The sequence below is a fragment of the Gorilla gorilla genome, chromosome 13 (assembly GCF_029281585.2).
Source record: "Gorilla gorilla gorilla isolate KB3781 chromosome 13, NHGRI_mGorGor1-v2.1_pri, whole genome shotgun sequence".
Taxonomy (NCBI): Eukaryota; Metazoa; Chordata; class Mammalia; order Primates; family Hominidae; genus Gorilla; species Gorilla gorilla.
The window spans coordinates 69,626,308-69,643,046 of record NC_073237.2 but is presented as its reverse complement, the minus strand read 5'-3'; the positions used below and the strand labels follow the sequence as shown (position 1 = coordinate 69,643,046).

Below are 16,739 nucleotides of genomic sequence, written 5' to 3'. Positions count from 1 at the left end.
AGAAGAGAATGAAATGAAATCATTAAAATGCTCAAAGAAAAAGACTACAACCATGAGTTCTATATCCATTTAAATTATATTTCTTCAAAAAGAAGAAATAAAACTTTCTTAGACAAACAAAAACTAAAAATTCCCACCCAGTGGACTTGCTCTGCAAGACGTGTTAAAAGAAGGTCTTTAGGCAGAAGGAAAATCATGTGTAGATCAGATGCTTGAATCTACATAAAGAGTCTATGGCCATACCACCCTGAACGTGCCCAGTCTCGTCTGAATCTACATAAAGAAAAAGGAAAGCATCAGAGAAGTAGTTCATGAAGGTAATGTAAATTCTTTTATTTTCCTTATTCTTAATTGATCTAAAAAAACCTACTGATTGGAACAGTAATAGTAACACTTTAGATGTAAAATACATAGCAGCAATGCCACAAGAGAAAGAATTGGGTAGTAGGTTAAAAGACACTTGCGCTACACATAAAGCACTATAGTATTATTTGAAAATGTGCTTCGGTAATTTTCTTTTTTAAATAGAGACAGAGTCTCTCTATGTTGCTCAAGCTAGCTTTGAACTCCTGGGCTCAAGCAATCCTCCTGCCTTGGCCTCCCAAAGTGTTGGGATTACAGGCAGGAGACACCACGCCTGGCCTGCTTGGTTAATTTTTAAATGGATGTTAGAAAAACCACTTTTAGTAACTTGATCAGAAGGAAGAGGAAGAAAGAAGAAGAGGAGGAGGAGCAGGAGGAAAAAAGACAGGAAGAAGAAGCAGAAGCAGGAGAAGAGGAAAAAGAAGGAGACAAGGAGGAAGAGGAAGAGCAAGAGGGAAGGAGAAGGGGAAGGAAAGAAGAAAAAAGAAGAGGAGGTAAAGATGAAGAAGAAGAAATGATATTACTAGAGAAGAACTAAAATAAAATCTTATAAAATAACCATTCATCCATACTGATATAAACAAGTGATTTTATAAACAAATTAAACATTCAGAAAGATTTTTCCTAACAAAATAATTTAAATTAATAAATTTAGAATGAGTGAGGGAATAGGAAAATCACCATTAGAATACAGTGGTAATAATTGCTGTAGTCAAAATCCATTGGTGAATGCCAAAATTGGTTGACAAAGGATAAGAGGAAACAGAGTTTTACACAGTTTTTTTCTCAAATTATATTCATTAAAATACTTAGTATTTACAAAGGAAAAATAGTAACTTCACAATGGACAACCTGCAGTTAGTAGCTTAACTTAGTGTTTAAGATTAATATCCCTAGAAATAAGACCCATCATCATGTGCCCCTAATATGATGCCCTAAGATGCCCTAAGAAGGGCACACCATCTTGGGATATTTTTCCCCAAAATGCATACCCTTAAGCTTGATTGTGAGAAAATATAGGACAAATCCAAACTGCAGTACATACCTGACAAGCACCTTCAAAAGTGTTGTAGTCCTTGTATCAGGGAGAAAATGAGTAACTGTCACAGACTGGAGAGACTAAGAAGTCATAACAAGTAAGTGCAAGGAAATACTTGATTGAATTCTAAAACAGAAAACAAACATTATTGGAAAAACTGGTGCAGTATCAATAAAATCTGCAGTTTAATTAATAGTATTTGCCCATATTAATTTTTTAGTTACGTAAGATGTTAAGACTAGTGGAAACTTGATGAAAGATACATAGGATTCTGTATACTACTGTTGCAAAAATAACAATAATAAAAAATTATTTTTGAAAAGTACACCCTGAAATTTTATCTTAGCTTCATTTCCATCACATCTATTCTCCCATCATTCTGCATGTTTATTAGCTTTATGTTTATCCTTTCAGTGTTTCTTTATGCAAATACAAAAATGTGAATATGTGCTTTATCTCCTTCCTTACATGTCAGAAGCATACTCATTATCCTAGCCTCCCCTGCATACTGATCGGTTCACTCAAAATATACCCCAGCAAATTTTCTATTGAGGTCTTCATCATTTATTCTCACAATTGCATAGAATTCTACTGTGTAGATATACCATAGTTTATTCAAACAGTCCTCTATATTTGCACTCTTAAGTGCTTCTAATCCTTAATAAAAAGTATTCTGTGAATAATTTTGTATACTATATATAAGTTATTGCATTCATGGGCAAGTGTTTCTGTACAATAGATTTCCAGAATTAACACTGGTAGGTCAAAGAGAAAATATAGCTATATTTATGGTTGCTTTTTCCACCTTCTCTTTCACAGTGAAGGGATCATTTTTTGTTCCCTCCAGTAATATAATAGAGTCTCTATTTACTCATGGTCTCACTTTGGGGCTCTTAAAGCTTCCAAAGTGCTTTCATGACATGTGTTATTTTACTAATTTTCTAATAGCATCATGATGGTTATCATTATTTCTATGACTAAAGGAATTGAGTCCTGAAGAGTCTGTGTCTTCCTCAAATAAATAACTAATATCATTAAAAGATGGATCCATTTAGAGTCTGTCTCGCCCTTGTGGAACTGAGTGAACCAGGCCATTGCTTTAAATTTTAATTTAAGTAATGAAATTCAGTCTCAGTTAGCTCTAGGATGGTATACAAATATGGGCTACAAATTTGGTGAAGGAAAATGATGTAGTGTTCTGTGGCCTTCCATTCATCTTGGTAACTAGAGACATCCTTGTGGTTCATGCTAGTACAGCTCTTTGAAAACAGGCTCCCAAGATGAACTCCGAGGAAAGAACTCTGTGCAGACTGAAAGCCTGAGTTCCAAACTCCCTAAGCGCACTACGTAGCTGATCTTCTCTGTGTTTGGAAATATTTTCCGTGTGTTGCCCAGGACAGTGGTCTGGACTCTTTATTTGTGCAGGGCTCACAGCCCTTTGTTCCTTTCCAGTCTTAGAAAATACCATTAGCTCCCTTGCTACTTTGGTCTCCAACTTATAATTCTCTTCCTCCATTGCCCATTCCCCCAAACCGCAAAAGACTCTTATTGACACAGGTTTTAAAAAATAAAGACATGAATACCAGGAAGGGAAGAAGTCTTTAAGAGACACTACAAAGCAATCCAGCTACCTATACAGTTACACATGAAGTGTAGAGAAAGTAGAAAAGGAAAATACAGTTAGACGAAAAAAACACATATAAATATTTTATTAAACTACCCTGCCATGTAGTTTTTAAAGAATCAAACCGTTTATTTCAAGTATTACACAAGACCCCTAAATAGGCATCAAACTTGGTCATTTTTGTGGTTCATAAACTATCAAGATAGAGAATATTGTATTTATCAGGACATCTCTAAAAAAGCATTCTTTTTGTGATTGGAAAGAATATTTTAATAAGCTACACTTTGGGAGGAAGGTGGAAGGCGATGATAAAGACCTCATATACCATTGTATAGTAACAAAAAACTATCCTTCAAAGTATAGATGCAGTTACCTATGGGAAATATGTTTTATTAGGGGTCAAAGTAGAGATTTTCTTTAGCCTGACTAAATATTGATCAATGACACTTCAGAATGCAAGGTAAAAATCAAACTTAAGAAATATTTATAAACTGTTTTCTAGGAACTTAAGTCAAATTTGAAGTCTCCTTTTCTCTCAGGACTTACTAAAATTTCATTTAACATTTTAGGCATTAAGTGTTGCAATTTAATTTTTTTCCAAATACATTTTAAATCATTAAAATGAGTTAAGCTATATCTGTAAATACTTGGATGAAATTGCTGTAATTATCTAATAGCATTAAAAGTAACAATTTCAGGCTGTTTTTCTCCATTTGTATATAAGTATTGAAAACAAGAAAATATTCATAATCAGTTTCATAAATGCTGAAATAGAGCTATTAGATTTTCTGATAGGGGATACAGATTCTCAAGGTCCTTCTTTATGTTTCCTCGTTCTCCCTGTTTTGTTTGTTTTTCTCCAGGTTGTGTTTTTTAATAGTTGGAGGAGTGGAGAGAACAGGCGTAGTGGAGAGAGTAAAGAAGTGTGTACGAAGGGGGAGACTTCATTGTACAGAATGGTCATTAACTGTGATGCAAACGCCAATGTTTCCATGGAAACCTCTGTCCACTACAGAATATACTAGAGCAATTTTTGAACCATTTGTCCATTTGATTAATTATGTCTTTGTGCTGAAGGCAGCTTGGCTTGATTGTCTCATCATGTATTAGAGAAGCTACTGCTCTAACAAATGGGCCTATTGTTTTGGGTCTATTCATCTTGGTGCATCCCTGCGAGCTGATAGACATTTCAACAAAATGACTGTCCCTTAATGAGCTGCAGCCTGTCAGAATTGTTTAGGGCTTCATGCGAAGCAGAGTCCATGGTCATGACAGCCTCAGTTATTATGACAATGAGTAGGATGTCTATAAAAGAGTCCATGTAAATACAATGACCCTCGTTTTGATATCACATAGTTACTTTTTAATTATCAAACCTATGTATATTATGTTCCTAAAACACTCCTTATTTTTGTTCCAACATAAACTATAGAGTTTTTTGACAAACAGAACATGCCTACCAAATCAAAAGAGTAAAACATTTTTCATAATTTGGTATGATTGTTCTTGGTTTCCAGTTATCTGAAAAATATTATTAATGCAATTATGGGGACTGGCTAATAGAAGTGAAACCAACATTTTTTAAATATCTTGATGATATTAATGGTGAGTTTTTTAACACTTTAAAGTGGATACAAGCTAATTTTACTTGAACAAACATTCCTCAAAAAGGCAAAAACAAATCAAACATAATATTGGGGGCACCCATAATATTTACAAAAAAATATATTTTTAGTAAATGGGACAAATACAACATTATTCTAGCACTCTCAGCACATATGAGGTGGTAGGATAATAACCTACTGTGGTTTGAGAGTATGCACCTGTTGATTTGTTCTGAAGACTTGGGACTGTTGTTACCCCGAAACCCAAGTATCTTTCACAGGAACTGGTATTCAACATCCATGTGTTTTCCTGTCCACAATAAATTGTAATAATTGTGCCTGAAAAGAGAGAATATATTGGCAATTTTGATTTCATGTTTCCTCAAAGCAAGAGCAAGTTCTTCTTCTGAACAGATGAATGCACTTTCTAAGAAGGATGCTGTGCCAGTCACAGCCAAAGTCAACATGCCTGAAACATCCCTTTTGCCAAAAGTTAATTATGACACTTAAGAAGAGCTTCCTATATGTTTTTAAATTGTATATTTCAGTTTTGCTTCTCTAGCTCTTCTGTGCAGAGAACAGACATGGAGAATCACTGTATATGGTATGTGTTTTAACTATGTCGACACACAGATTCAATGATTAAGTTGTGTCTTTAAAAATCACAGATGGAAATCACCACTCTGCAGCTACCAACAGCCACACTTAATCAGTTAGTAACTGGGGATTAAACTTAATTCAGATTAATTTGTATTAGTATAGTGTTTGTAAATCAGTTGCTTTCATATTAATTTACATGTTGTCTAGACATGACATCATGTTGATTCTTCGTGTGGTTCAACTACTAATTATAGACTTTAAGGGTAACAGATGCAAACTTTTGTTTAAAGCTCTGAAAATAAATCAAGGCTGGAGTGGTGGTCCAGTTTGTTTTAGGTTAGGAAATTTTTAAAGCTTGGTACAAAACTACATATTAGAGTTAAAGTCTAAAATAAAAATGACTTAACACGTTTAAAAGGGAAATGGCTTCTGATAAAGATAAAGACAGATTTAGTAGCCAGTGAGAGAAATTCTAGAAAAAGAGGAAAATTGTTAAAAATCTAACCAAAGTCCCCAAAACTCAATCCATAAATAAGACACCGAAACACTATGAAAATGATTCTTACTTTCAGATTTTAGTTTGCATTTTTATCTGTTCCATTCAATGTCTAAACTTTACATAATGGAGTAACTGCTCTGTGGAAAGCATTTATTTAATTCTAACAATTCATTTGTTTCTAATAACTTTTAGACTTCTCAAAGTTCAATGGTTTTCGTATCCAGAATACAGTAAGAAATTGTGGTAAAAACTAAAATAAAAAAATAAAATAAATAACATTCTTTTTTTTTTTAATTATCACTCTTCATGGTCCAAAGACAAAGTTAGTGCCTTTATGTTCAGTTGGGAAAGCAGCATCTAAATCTGTTCATTTGCTAGTTCATAAACTTTCCTTAAAAACTAGAAGCTACAAAGCAGACCCAATTCTTAAATCTTAGTTTTCCTTACTTGGCTTATATTTGAATTTTAAGATGGACAAAATTCCAGCAGAACTAGTCATTTTTTTAACTTTCAAATTTGCCTTATTTGTTTTAGGAAATGAGCCTTCTCATTATCAGAATGTATGTCACAGAAACCTGGTTACTTTAAATCAATGTCAGTTATATATTACACATTTCATAACCTTGTTGTTATTTACCAGGATATCCATTTTCTCCCTTCAAAAATAGTGTTCCTTATGTGCACATGAGAAAGTCACCACAGAAAAGAAAGCAACCTGATGCTATGTCAGAGTGACTCACGTATCCTCTATTCTTGGAAGGAGGAGAAAAGATGGAAGGCCAATGCAATACTTTGTTACATGGATCTTATGTTACATGTTAAGTATGAAATTGTTTCCACTTGGCTAAGTAATTCTATTGTTTTCTGATATGGAAGAACTGCTTCTACCATTAAAATGCTGAAGATTCTAATCTTCATAAGGCTATTTCTGAATTTTAATAAGCACTAATAAGATAAGCATTATTCTGCTTATGTATCTGCACACCACTGATGATACAAACTGTCACCTTTGCCCCTGAAAAAAAAATCTTAATTTGGAAGGCCTTTCATGAAGTTTCATTTTCAAAATAGCTCTTCTTAAAAATTTGGAAATCATTTCAATCTTAAAACTTAAAGAAAAGTTGCAAATGTAGTGCAAGGGAATTTCCAAACCCTTCCCGAAGATTTCACTAAGATTTCTTAAATGCTAACATTTTACATTTAAAATGCTCTCTCTCTCTCTGTCTCTCCCTCTCTCCATGTATAAATGTGTTTGTATCATTCAAAATAGCTCTTTAATAAGGGGATTTTTTAAGACTCCAAGGGGACTTCAGTTAACAAGTAATCATTTAGCTATTACTTTGAACATTATCTAACACAAACATATGTTTTTATTTGCCTTGGATAATTGATATAACTATAATTTTGTTCTCTAGCTTGGGCTTTCACTAAGTTAACAGGCATATAAATTTCATTGAAGATTTATAATATTATTTGTAAATATATCCAAATCATACTAAAGATCTAAGTTGCTGTCAGGATGCAAATGTACAATAAAAGGAAATAGACATTTCAGATATAGCAGAACAGTTTTGTTTAAAACCCTCTTTGCATGTTAACAGCAAAAACTTGTTTTATTTACACAGTATGTCTGTGGCCCAACATGCTTATGTGAAAGAAAGAATACTAGTCTCATTTTTCAGGTATACAACTTCAAGAGAACATCATGGCTTTAGTCAAAAGGAAAGAAGCTGCGTCATGTTGTCAGTGTTTGAAGGTATGGCATAACAGATTTCTTTGAAATGAAAGGGTAGGAAGCAGCAAAATTTAACCCTCCATTGCAACATTTCTTAGAGCTCTATTTTTATAACCTTTCATTATTCTCACCAGCATCTAGAAAGTTATGGAAAGATAATCCATAACAGATAAATTTTATAGCTGATCATAAACAGGGTTGGATTCTAAAAGTTGCTCAGATTCCAGAAGACATACAACTTTTTCTTATGCTTATCATTAGATGACTTTTCCATTTCTAAGAAGTTGGCCCCTGACATGTATCTGTGAAATTCCCTCAGATGCCATCTGCCCTGCCTCCTCCCCTCCCTCTACCAGTCACTCCTAGTTGGCTACCCTTAGGCCAGAGAACTCACCTTGAGGCTTGACTGTGGCCCTATCATAAACAGCAACAGTGGAGGGGTCTAAGTAATCTCTGATTATAACTTCAAAACATTATAATGCTATATATCCTGTCTCAAATAGAGTTAAATATGCTAAACAGATGCAGATAAACAAAACAGATGCAGATAATTGAAAACTCTGAAGTGTCACATCTTGTATTTACTCTCATACCATGTTCTCATGAAATCTGTGGAAACAAGACCAATAAAATAACAATAAAGGGTTCAATGTGGGGCCAATGTTAGATTCCTTAAGATTTCCATGTAGACAATCATGTCATCTGCACATAGAGTCAATTGAATTTCTTTCTTTTTGGTTTTTATTCCTTTTATTTTCATTTCTTGCCTTATTGCATTTGTTAGAACTTCTAGCTCTATGTCAGATAAGAGTGATGACAGCACAAATCCTTCTTTCTACCCAGTCTTAGCAGAAAGATGTTTTGTCTGTCATTATTAAGTATAATGATAGTTGAATTATTTTTTAGATCAACTGAGAAATGTTTTCCTTTATTTCTACTTTTCTGAGAGCTTTTATCATGAATGGGTATTGAATTTTGTCATTTTTTTTCCTAGATCGAATGGATGATCATGTGATTTTTCTTCTTTAGCCTATGAATATGGTGAATAACATTGATTTTCAAATATTAAACTAAGTTTGCATCCTAGAAATAAACCACATTTGGTCATGACATAATTTTTTGTGTGTTGCTTAAGTCTATTTGTTAATATTTTCTAAGGGCTTTTGTGTCTATATTCATGAAAGCTATTGATCTTTAGTTTTGTTTTTTGTTGATATTGTTGTTCTTGGTGGTGGTAGTGCTCTCCTTGTCTAGTTTACTATCAGGTTATGACTATCTTCATAAAATCAATAGGAGAATGTTTCCTCCTCTTCTGTTTTCTAGAAGAGACTGTGTAGAACTGGCATTAACTGTTTCTTAAACGTGCGGTAAACTTTTCCAAGTTAAACCATCTGGGTCTTGAGATTTCTTTTCTGGGAGTTGCTAAGTGATACATTCAACTTTCTTAATAGCTATTAGGCTATTCAATTTATCTGATACACATATTGGGTGAGTTGTAGTAGTTTGTTATTTGAGGAACTGGTCCATTTTGCATAAGTTGTCATATTTATGTCGATAGAGTTCTTTGTAGTATGTTCTTATTATTCTGCAGGACCCATAGTAATATCTCACTTTGTTTCTGATATTATAATTTGTGTCATCTCTCTTTTCTTCTTTGTCAGTGTTGCTAAAGATTTCTCAATTTTACTGGCCTTCACAAAGAACCAGCTCTTAGATCCATTGATTATTGCTTTTCTATTTTCAATTTAATTGATTTCTTCCCTTATCTTTGTTATCTTTGTTATTTCCTTCTTTGTTCTATTTTGTTCTTCCTTTTCTAGATTCTTGAAGTGGCTACTTAGATTATTGTAATGAGACTTTTGTTCTTTTCTAATGTAGGTATTTAGTGTTACAAATTTCCCTCTCATTGTTGCTTTAGCTATGACCCACAAAATTTGATATATTTTTTATTCAGTTTAATGTACTTTTATTTACTTAAGATTTTCTTTTTTGATATATGGATTATTTAGAAATATGTGTTTTAATTTTTAAGAGTTTGAACTTTTTTTATTTTTCTGTTACTGATTATCAGTTTAATTTCATTGTGGTTAGATAACACTGCATAATTTCAAATTTTAAAAATCTGTTGATTTTATGATCCAAGATATTATTTATCTTGGTATATGTTTTTTGAGTACTTAAAAACAATGTGTTTTTTGGTGCCGTTGGGTGGAATGTTGTATAAATATCAATTAGATGTTGTTAATTAATGGTGTCATTGAGTTCTTCTAAACCATTGCTGATTTTCTTGTTAGTTATAGATGAGAAAGTGGTGTTGAAGTCTGAAACTGCAATGTGGATTTGTTTATTTTTTAATTTCAGTTGTCTCAATTTTGCAGCTCTGTTGCTCAGTGTATATACAATCAGAACTGCTATTCCTTCTAGGTGGGGTGGATTGACTTAGCATTAAATAATCTCTCTCTCTCTCTCTGTCTCTTTCTTCTCTCTCTCCCTCTCTGGTAATTTTCTTTGCCCTGTAGTCTACTTTATCTGATGGTATTTTAGCCACTACTACTTTTCTTTGATAAATGTTTGCATGGCACATCATTTTCCTATCATTTTATTTTCAATTAGCCTATACATTTTCAGCCTTGCTCTCTTTCTCTTCTTTTTCTGAGACTCCAGTGATATGAAAGTTAAAGTCCCATAGGTTCCTAAGGTTGCATTCCTCCCCCTACCATTGTATCTTTTCTCTGATGTTCACATTGAATAATTTCTATTATACTATTTTTCAGTTTACTCATCCTTTCCATTGTCCACTCTATTCTGTTGTTGAGCCCACCCCCTGGGCTTTTCATTCTTCTTTTTTTTTTTTTTTGCTCTAAAATTTCTGGTTTTTCTTTATGTCTTTTTTTGCTTAATTTTATTTATTTGATGTTGCTTTCTTTTTCTTTGTTTAAAGTATGCTTTTAGTTGCTCACTGAAATATTTTATCATAGCAGATATAAGATTTTTATCAGATAATTCTAACTTATTTTTTATCTCTACATTGGTAACAATTGATATAGTTTTGCATTTACTCTACAATATTTTTAGTTCTCGGTAAAATGAGCAATTTTATATTAAAACCAGGGCATTTTCATATTCACATTGTGTTACAAAACCCTGTATCTTATTTAAACCTTAAATCTTTCAGCCGGCTTTTTCTGTTATTGCTCTAGCAGGGAAAAGGGGGAACAGAAATATTGACCCGTTATTGACAAAAAGTGGTAGAAATCTAGCTTCTATTGACAACCAAAGGTAAGAAAAGTTCACCTTTATTGCCAGGAATATTGGGAGCTCCTGGTCCTCATGTGGTCTCCACTGACATGGTGGCAAGAGTGGCCTCATTACAACCGGGCAGTAGTAAATGTTATGACTCTCCACTAGGTTGCCTTTGACACCATTCTAGTGGGGAAAGGGGAAAGCCTCCTTGTTTCTATCTAGCAGGGATGAAATTCCCACTCCTACTTGGCCTTCTCCTACATAAACCCAGTGGAGACATTGAATTCCCTCATTACAACCTTACAACAGTGAAGTCTAAATTCTTCACTCGGCCTTGGCTAGTGTGGTAGGGGTGGGGTGACATTTTTCTTCTATGATATTTGGCTAGACTAGAGTAGTGATTGTCTAAAAGTTTTTTGTTCTGCCTGGTTACCCCTTTCATTTTACTTTGGCTAGAGAGAGCAGGATTTTGTCTATGTTCATTGGTATTTCTGTGTTGCCAGTTTCTTTAGCTTCAAGTCTCAGATATAGGAGACAAAATAAAAACCCAGAGTAGTTATCACTGTTACTTCTGTTTCCCAGGTCTCTGGACAGTCTCTGCCTTCTTCTCTATATCTTTCATAGTCTTCTGATGCTTGTTTTACATAAAATGTCCTGGTTTGTAGTTGTACGTAATAGAAAGAGTAAAGTACATCTACTCTATTTACCTAGAAATGGAAGTCTCTAGGGTCACATTTTAAAGGATAGTAGCCTAAAAACATAATTTGTTGAATTTTTAAATATTCCAAACAGAGATAAATTCATTAATTTAAGCTAGATTTAGAAGTCTCTTGAATCCCAGTCAACTGCCAGGTCTTAAATAGTAGACTATGTTTGTTAGGCATTTAATTATAGGAAATAGAATATCTAAATTCTCTGTGTTAGTCAAATAATTCCAAATCTCAGAGGCTTAGAACAGTAAACTTCTGTCTCTCTTAGTAGATGGTCTTCAAGTCAGCTACAATTCCACTTAAGGCTGTGTGTCAGACTTGGGTTTTCTGATTGAGAGTGTAGGCCCACTCCACATGTTTTCTCATTGTGGAGCAAAGGCTAAAGGGGCAGCCTCTCTCAGTATATGCCATTCTTCACAGTAATAGTCAAAATAGAAACTGGAAGATATATGCAATGGTTAGTAAAGCTTTTCCGCAGAACTGGTGCACTATCCCTTTTGCTCATATTTTATTGACCAGGCAAAGTCACATAGCCAAGCCCAAAGTCGGTTGGGTGTAGGGATATACTTATTTTATGGAAAGCAGACAAATTACATAGTAAAGCATATATAGATGTATAATCTTCCTTCAGAAGAGAGAGAATAAATGTGAAATCTTTACATAATGATTAGAATGTTACAATAATCATAAAATTCTCAAACTAGATTAATTGGGAAGAAAGTGAATTTAATTTAGTAAACATTGTATTAAAATATGTTTTCTGTTAAAGATGCAAAACTCATCCAAGTAATGGCTCTATGATCCATTGTATCATTTTTCACACATGCTATGAAAGATTATAATAACTAGTAATTAACTTAAAATGATGTGTCAAGTAGGTCACTCGAAACATGTTAGTTATCAGCTTAATTTTTTAATATAAATATCATAAAAGTTATCTTCAGGCCAGTTCTTTTCAGCCTACTAATATTTTACTTTGCATTCCTAAATCTCCATTAAAATGTAGGTACATCTATAGAGACAGAGATATCCCTAAAGATATCTATATATCCCATTGTTTCATGAAATTTTATATTAAGGCCAGACACAGAATAATTCATAGAATGATAGCAAGGGAAAAAAAGGATTTTTAGGCAGCTGGAGTGAGAAGAAAAATTAGAAAGAAAATGTTCTCTACTGGGAACTATTTTAAGTAAAGAATCTGGGGCAAAATTTTACATAGCTTCTTCTTTCTAAATGAGAGAATTGATTCTTATCCCTACAAATTCAATAGTGAGCTCACGTGAGTTCCACATAAAGGATCCAGCATAAAGAAAGTCATACGGTGTAGTGAGATATAAATTAGTGTGTGTTGTTTACCTTTGTTTAGTTACATATCCTGCAATTTGCTGATAATTGCATGTGGATTATACTAGTTAGCTACCCTGCTACTCAACCAACTCAAGTAAATAGAACAAAGTATTACTGAATATTTTCTTTAAAAGCAGTGTATACAATAACTGAAAAGAAACATGGAGGTAATCAGATCTCATTGTTCTTCATAAGAGACTGACTGCCATCTCTGACATCTTGTCTGAAAACCTCCAGTGATGGAGAAATACTATTGATTACTTTCTGGCACTTTTGGCTGCAAGAAAGAACTTCCTCACATTGACTTGAGATTTGCCTTTCTCTAATTTCTACCTAATGGTAATAATAATAACATTTTTTTCTAACTTCCACCTAACCATAGCAACAAAGACACCCAGCAGTTAATCATAAGTTGGCATATGGTAGGCCTGCAGAAAGAATTCACTAATATAATGTATTGTTTAACAAATCTAATAGAGTCGATAAGATAAATGACAAATAGCTAAAATGTGAGTTGATATATTGTAACAAATATCAAAAGTGTTAAGGGGTTCCAAGTAGGAAAGATTACATGTTATTGGGGGAGGAGAATACATGGGAAAGAGGAAGTAAATCTATTTGAAGGTGGATCTAACATAGGCTTTAAAGCCTAGGTAGAATTCTAGCAGGTAAATATGAGAGACAAATAAGAAGCAGCAAGGTCGTAAGTGAAAGATACTAAAATGAATGTAATTACAAGAGAGGGAGATGAGACTCAAAAGTGAGACTAAGCGCATGCATATGTCAGTTCAGGCTGCCATAATAAAATCACACAGATGGGGTGGCTTAAACAACAGAAATGTATTTGCTCACAATTCTGGAGGCTAGAAGTCTGAAAGTCCAAGCTCAAGGTGCTAGTAGTCTTGGTAATTATGAGGCCTTTCTCCTCGGCTTGCAGACAGTACCTTCTTGCTCTGCACACGCAAGACTTTCTCTATGCACATGTGTTCAGAGAAAGCTTCTTCATGTCTCTTCCTCTTCTTTTGAGAACACCAGTTTTAAGGGATTAGGGCCCAATCCTTACAGCCTCATTTAACCTTAATTACCTCTTTTAAGGCTCTGTCTCCCAAAACATTCACATGGTGGGTAAGGGCTTCAACATGTGAATTCTCAGGGACTCTGGGAAAGGGTGGGTGTGATACAATTCAGTTCACAGTAGTCTTCAAAGCAGAAAAAGTTCAATGCAGCCTGAGGATTTAGGATTTAATTCTGTTAGAACTAGGAAGTCATTGACACAAAAACCTGGATTAGGAAAGTGACAGCTAAAATCATGCAATTTTCTTTAAAACTGATAGAACATCTAGCTTGCCTTCCTGTAGGTCTGTGGCCAAACATGTCATAACCTGTTAAGATTAAAATGTAATGCTTATACCAACATCTATGGAGCTTCATTTAAGACCAAGCAATAAATAAATCCCAAAGAAATATTCATTTGTGATGGAATGTAAATAAGCCACTATTATTTAAACTCAAGCACTCATCCCAATCAAAACATTTGGCATAATATGATTTTTCCCAATGTAAATATGAACTTTAGTTCTACCTGTCTGCACAAAGTCAGAGTCTCTGTAAAATACTTAAAGCTAAATAAATCACGTGAACTAGACATATGTTTTATTTTATAATTACCATAAAAATGCTGGTATAAATTAAAAAAAGAAATCATAGAATTTCTGCTTTGTTTGCTGAATACAATTTTAGGTTGTTTCTTTTGCCGCTTTATGAATTATTAAAAGCTTTTGTCATTTCATTCATTTTGGCTAGAAAAAAATTAGATATGATTTATGGATATTTAAAGTAAGACAACATGAAGGGGAAAGCAAAAAATCCAATCTCATTAATTTACAACTTAAAAATTCTGCTGCCAAAAGGGGAAAAATATTTTGGGATTTCTCTCTCATAATTTCCTATATTGCCTACATAATCTGAATTCATTGCATAATTGAGTATTCTCTGTCTTAATTATGTCAACTCAGTGCTTATGCTTCTTAATCCGTATTTAATTCAGTATATGTTCCTATTACAACTGACAGGCTATTAAGATATTTTTTGTTAGTCTTTCCTATCAACATTTATAAAAGAAAATGGAAAGTAATTCATACTAGGTTAAAATCTTCTTAAAAATGTTTCTATAATTTGTAAGCTCATACTGAATGTTGAGGTGTAGCAAAAGACATTTCGTTACGTGCGATAATAATGCATCTGATTTCTGAGTAAAACACATTCAAAGATATTTATTATATCAGCAATGATGCAGAAGATTCGTTTGACTCTCAGGTTAAGGGACAACATAACGTGCATTAACCTTGATTTATTGCTCTTGGTTGGCTTCTAAAAGTCAATACTACATTGAGTTGCAAGGAAGTCTCATTTGAATGAAAACGGATAAAAAGTTTATTGTGAAAATATATAGTTGTAGTGCCTTATAATCTTCCAAATAATAAACAAGAATATTTAGTGAGAAGGCATGTATTAAAAATCGAGGAAAGAATTTTTTTTAAAGTTAAGCCATCTCTTTATGTTCTCTGTTTTTATACCTTTAATTTGTTAGCATAGGAAGAAAAGGCTGAAGATAATTCTTTATCAGGTGGAACAGAACCTCTTATATGAAAACATAAGTATGTCCAGGCTGAACTGTTTTGGAAAAGTGAGGGGAATTTGCCTAGAGACCTGGGAAATAGTCTTTTCGTTTTGTTTTGTTTTCTAGCCATGACATGAAAGATTGGGGACTACTCATGGGGAGGAAACAGGAGGCTGAGAAAGAGAATGGGGAAATGTTGACATACCAGGGAATTGAAGAAAGGGTGGAAGGGATCAGGCACAGTTTTTTTAATATAGTCTTTATATCTAGTAGCCTCATTTTATTGTAATTTTTCCACTTTTCTCTTTTTTATCCCAAACTTGCAAATGAGAAAACTGAAGTTCAGAAAGGATAAGTGATTTTACTAAGGTCATGTAGCTGCAATGTGGTAGAGCTGTGTTTTTGACTACATCTTTGCAGCCAATATTTAATTGAACATGACAGTTAACACATGATATAAAATATTTATTTTCATGAAAAAGATACTTCTATCATGAAATATTTAAGTTTTGAAATATATTGCTTACTTTACACTATGATTTTACAATTTCTAATTTTAATTGAATATAAGCATAGATTCCTAGTACATTATAGCTCACAAAATTGGAATACCCACTGACCGTTACAATAATCCTGAAGAGAGGACATCTATTAACATGAGGACCAAATGTTATCTTATAGATTTTATGTAATTTGTCCATGATGATACTGCAAGTATCTGAAATAGTCAAATTTAAATACTATTTTCAGACTCAAACAACAAAAGTTTTTCTACTATACTGTTGCATATTTTCACTGAACAATCTAGTATATTTTAATATTGTCTTTTGACATTTAAATTCTGACGAAAATCTAATGCTCCCACATATGGAATTATTCTATATTTTATTGTAAGTATTATTCTATATTTTACTTTAAATCTTCCTAAATTTTGTGTTTCTAGGAAAATTTGAAAATGCATGTTTGGAGTCTTTTGAGGATAACCTGGTTAGTTGTTGATAGTAGCTACAGTAGCATTGTAGCTTTTGTAGATCTTCCACACTCCCTCTTAGCATGACCATTTAATAAATAATTCAAATTGCTCCTAATGCAGCATTTTAGGGTATATTGGTGCCATAAATAGCCTAGGAAATAGTATGCATTCAAATAAAACAAATATATATAGTCATGCACCACATTTACAACAGTGACCCTGTAAGAATATAACGGGGCTGAAAAATACCTATTGCCTAGTGATGTCACAGCCATTATAGCTGTCACAGTTGTCCTAATGCATTATTGTCTACACTATTCAGAACAGTAACATGCTGTACAGGTTTGTAGCCTGGGAGCAATAGGCTATGCCACATAGC

At 33.4% G+C, this 16,739-nt stretch overlaps 1 long non-coding RNA gene across 1 annotated transcript in view; it reads right to left on the bottom strand.

Moving 5' to 3' along the window:
- Positions 1–4,855: 4,855 nt before the first annotated feature.
- Positions 4,856–16,739, bottom strand: part of LOC129524598 (uncharacterized) — a 54,621-nt gene continuing 42,737 nt past the window's right edge. The window contains exon 3 of the long non-coding RNA XR_008668453.2: positions 4,856–4,969. This is a non-coding gene — a long non-coding RNA (uncharacterized lncRNA). The remainder of the gene's footprint in view (positions 4,970–16,739) is intronic.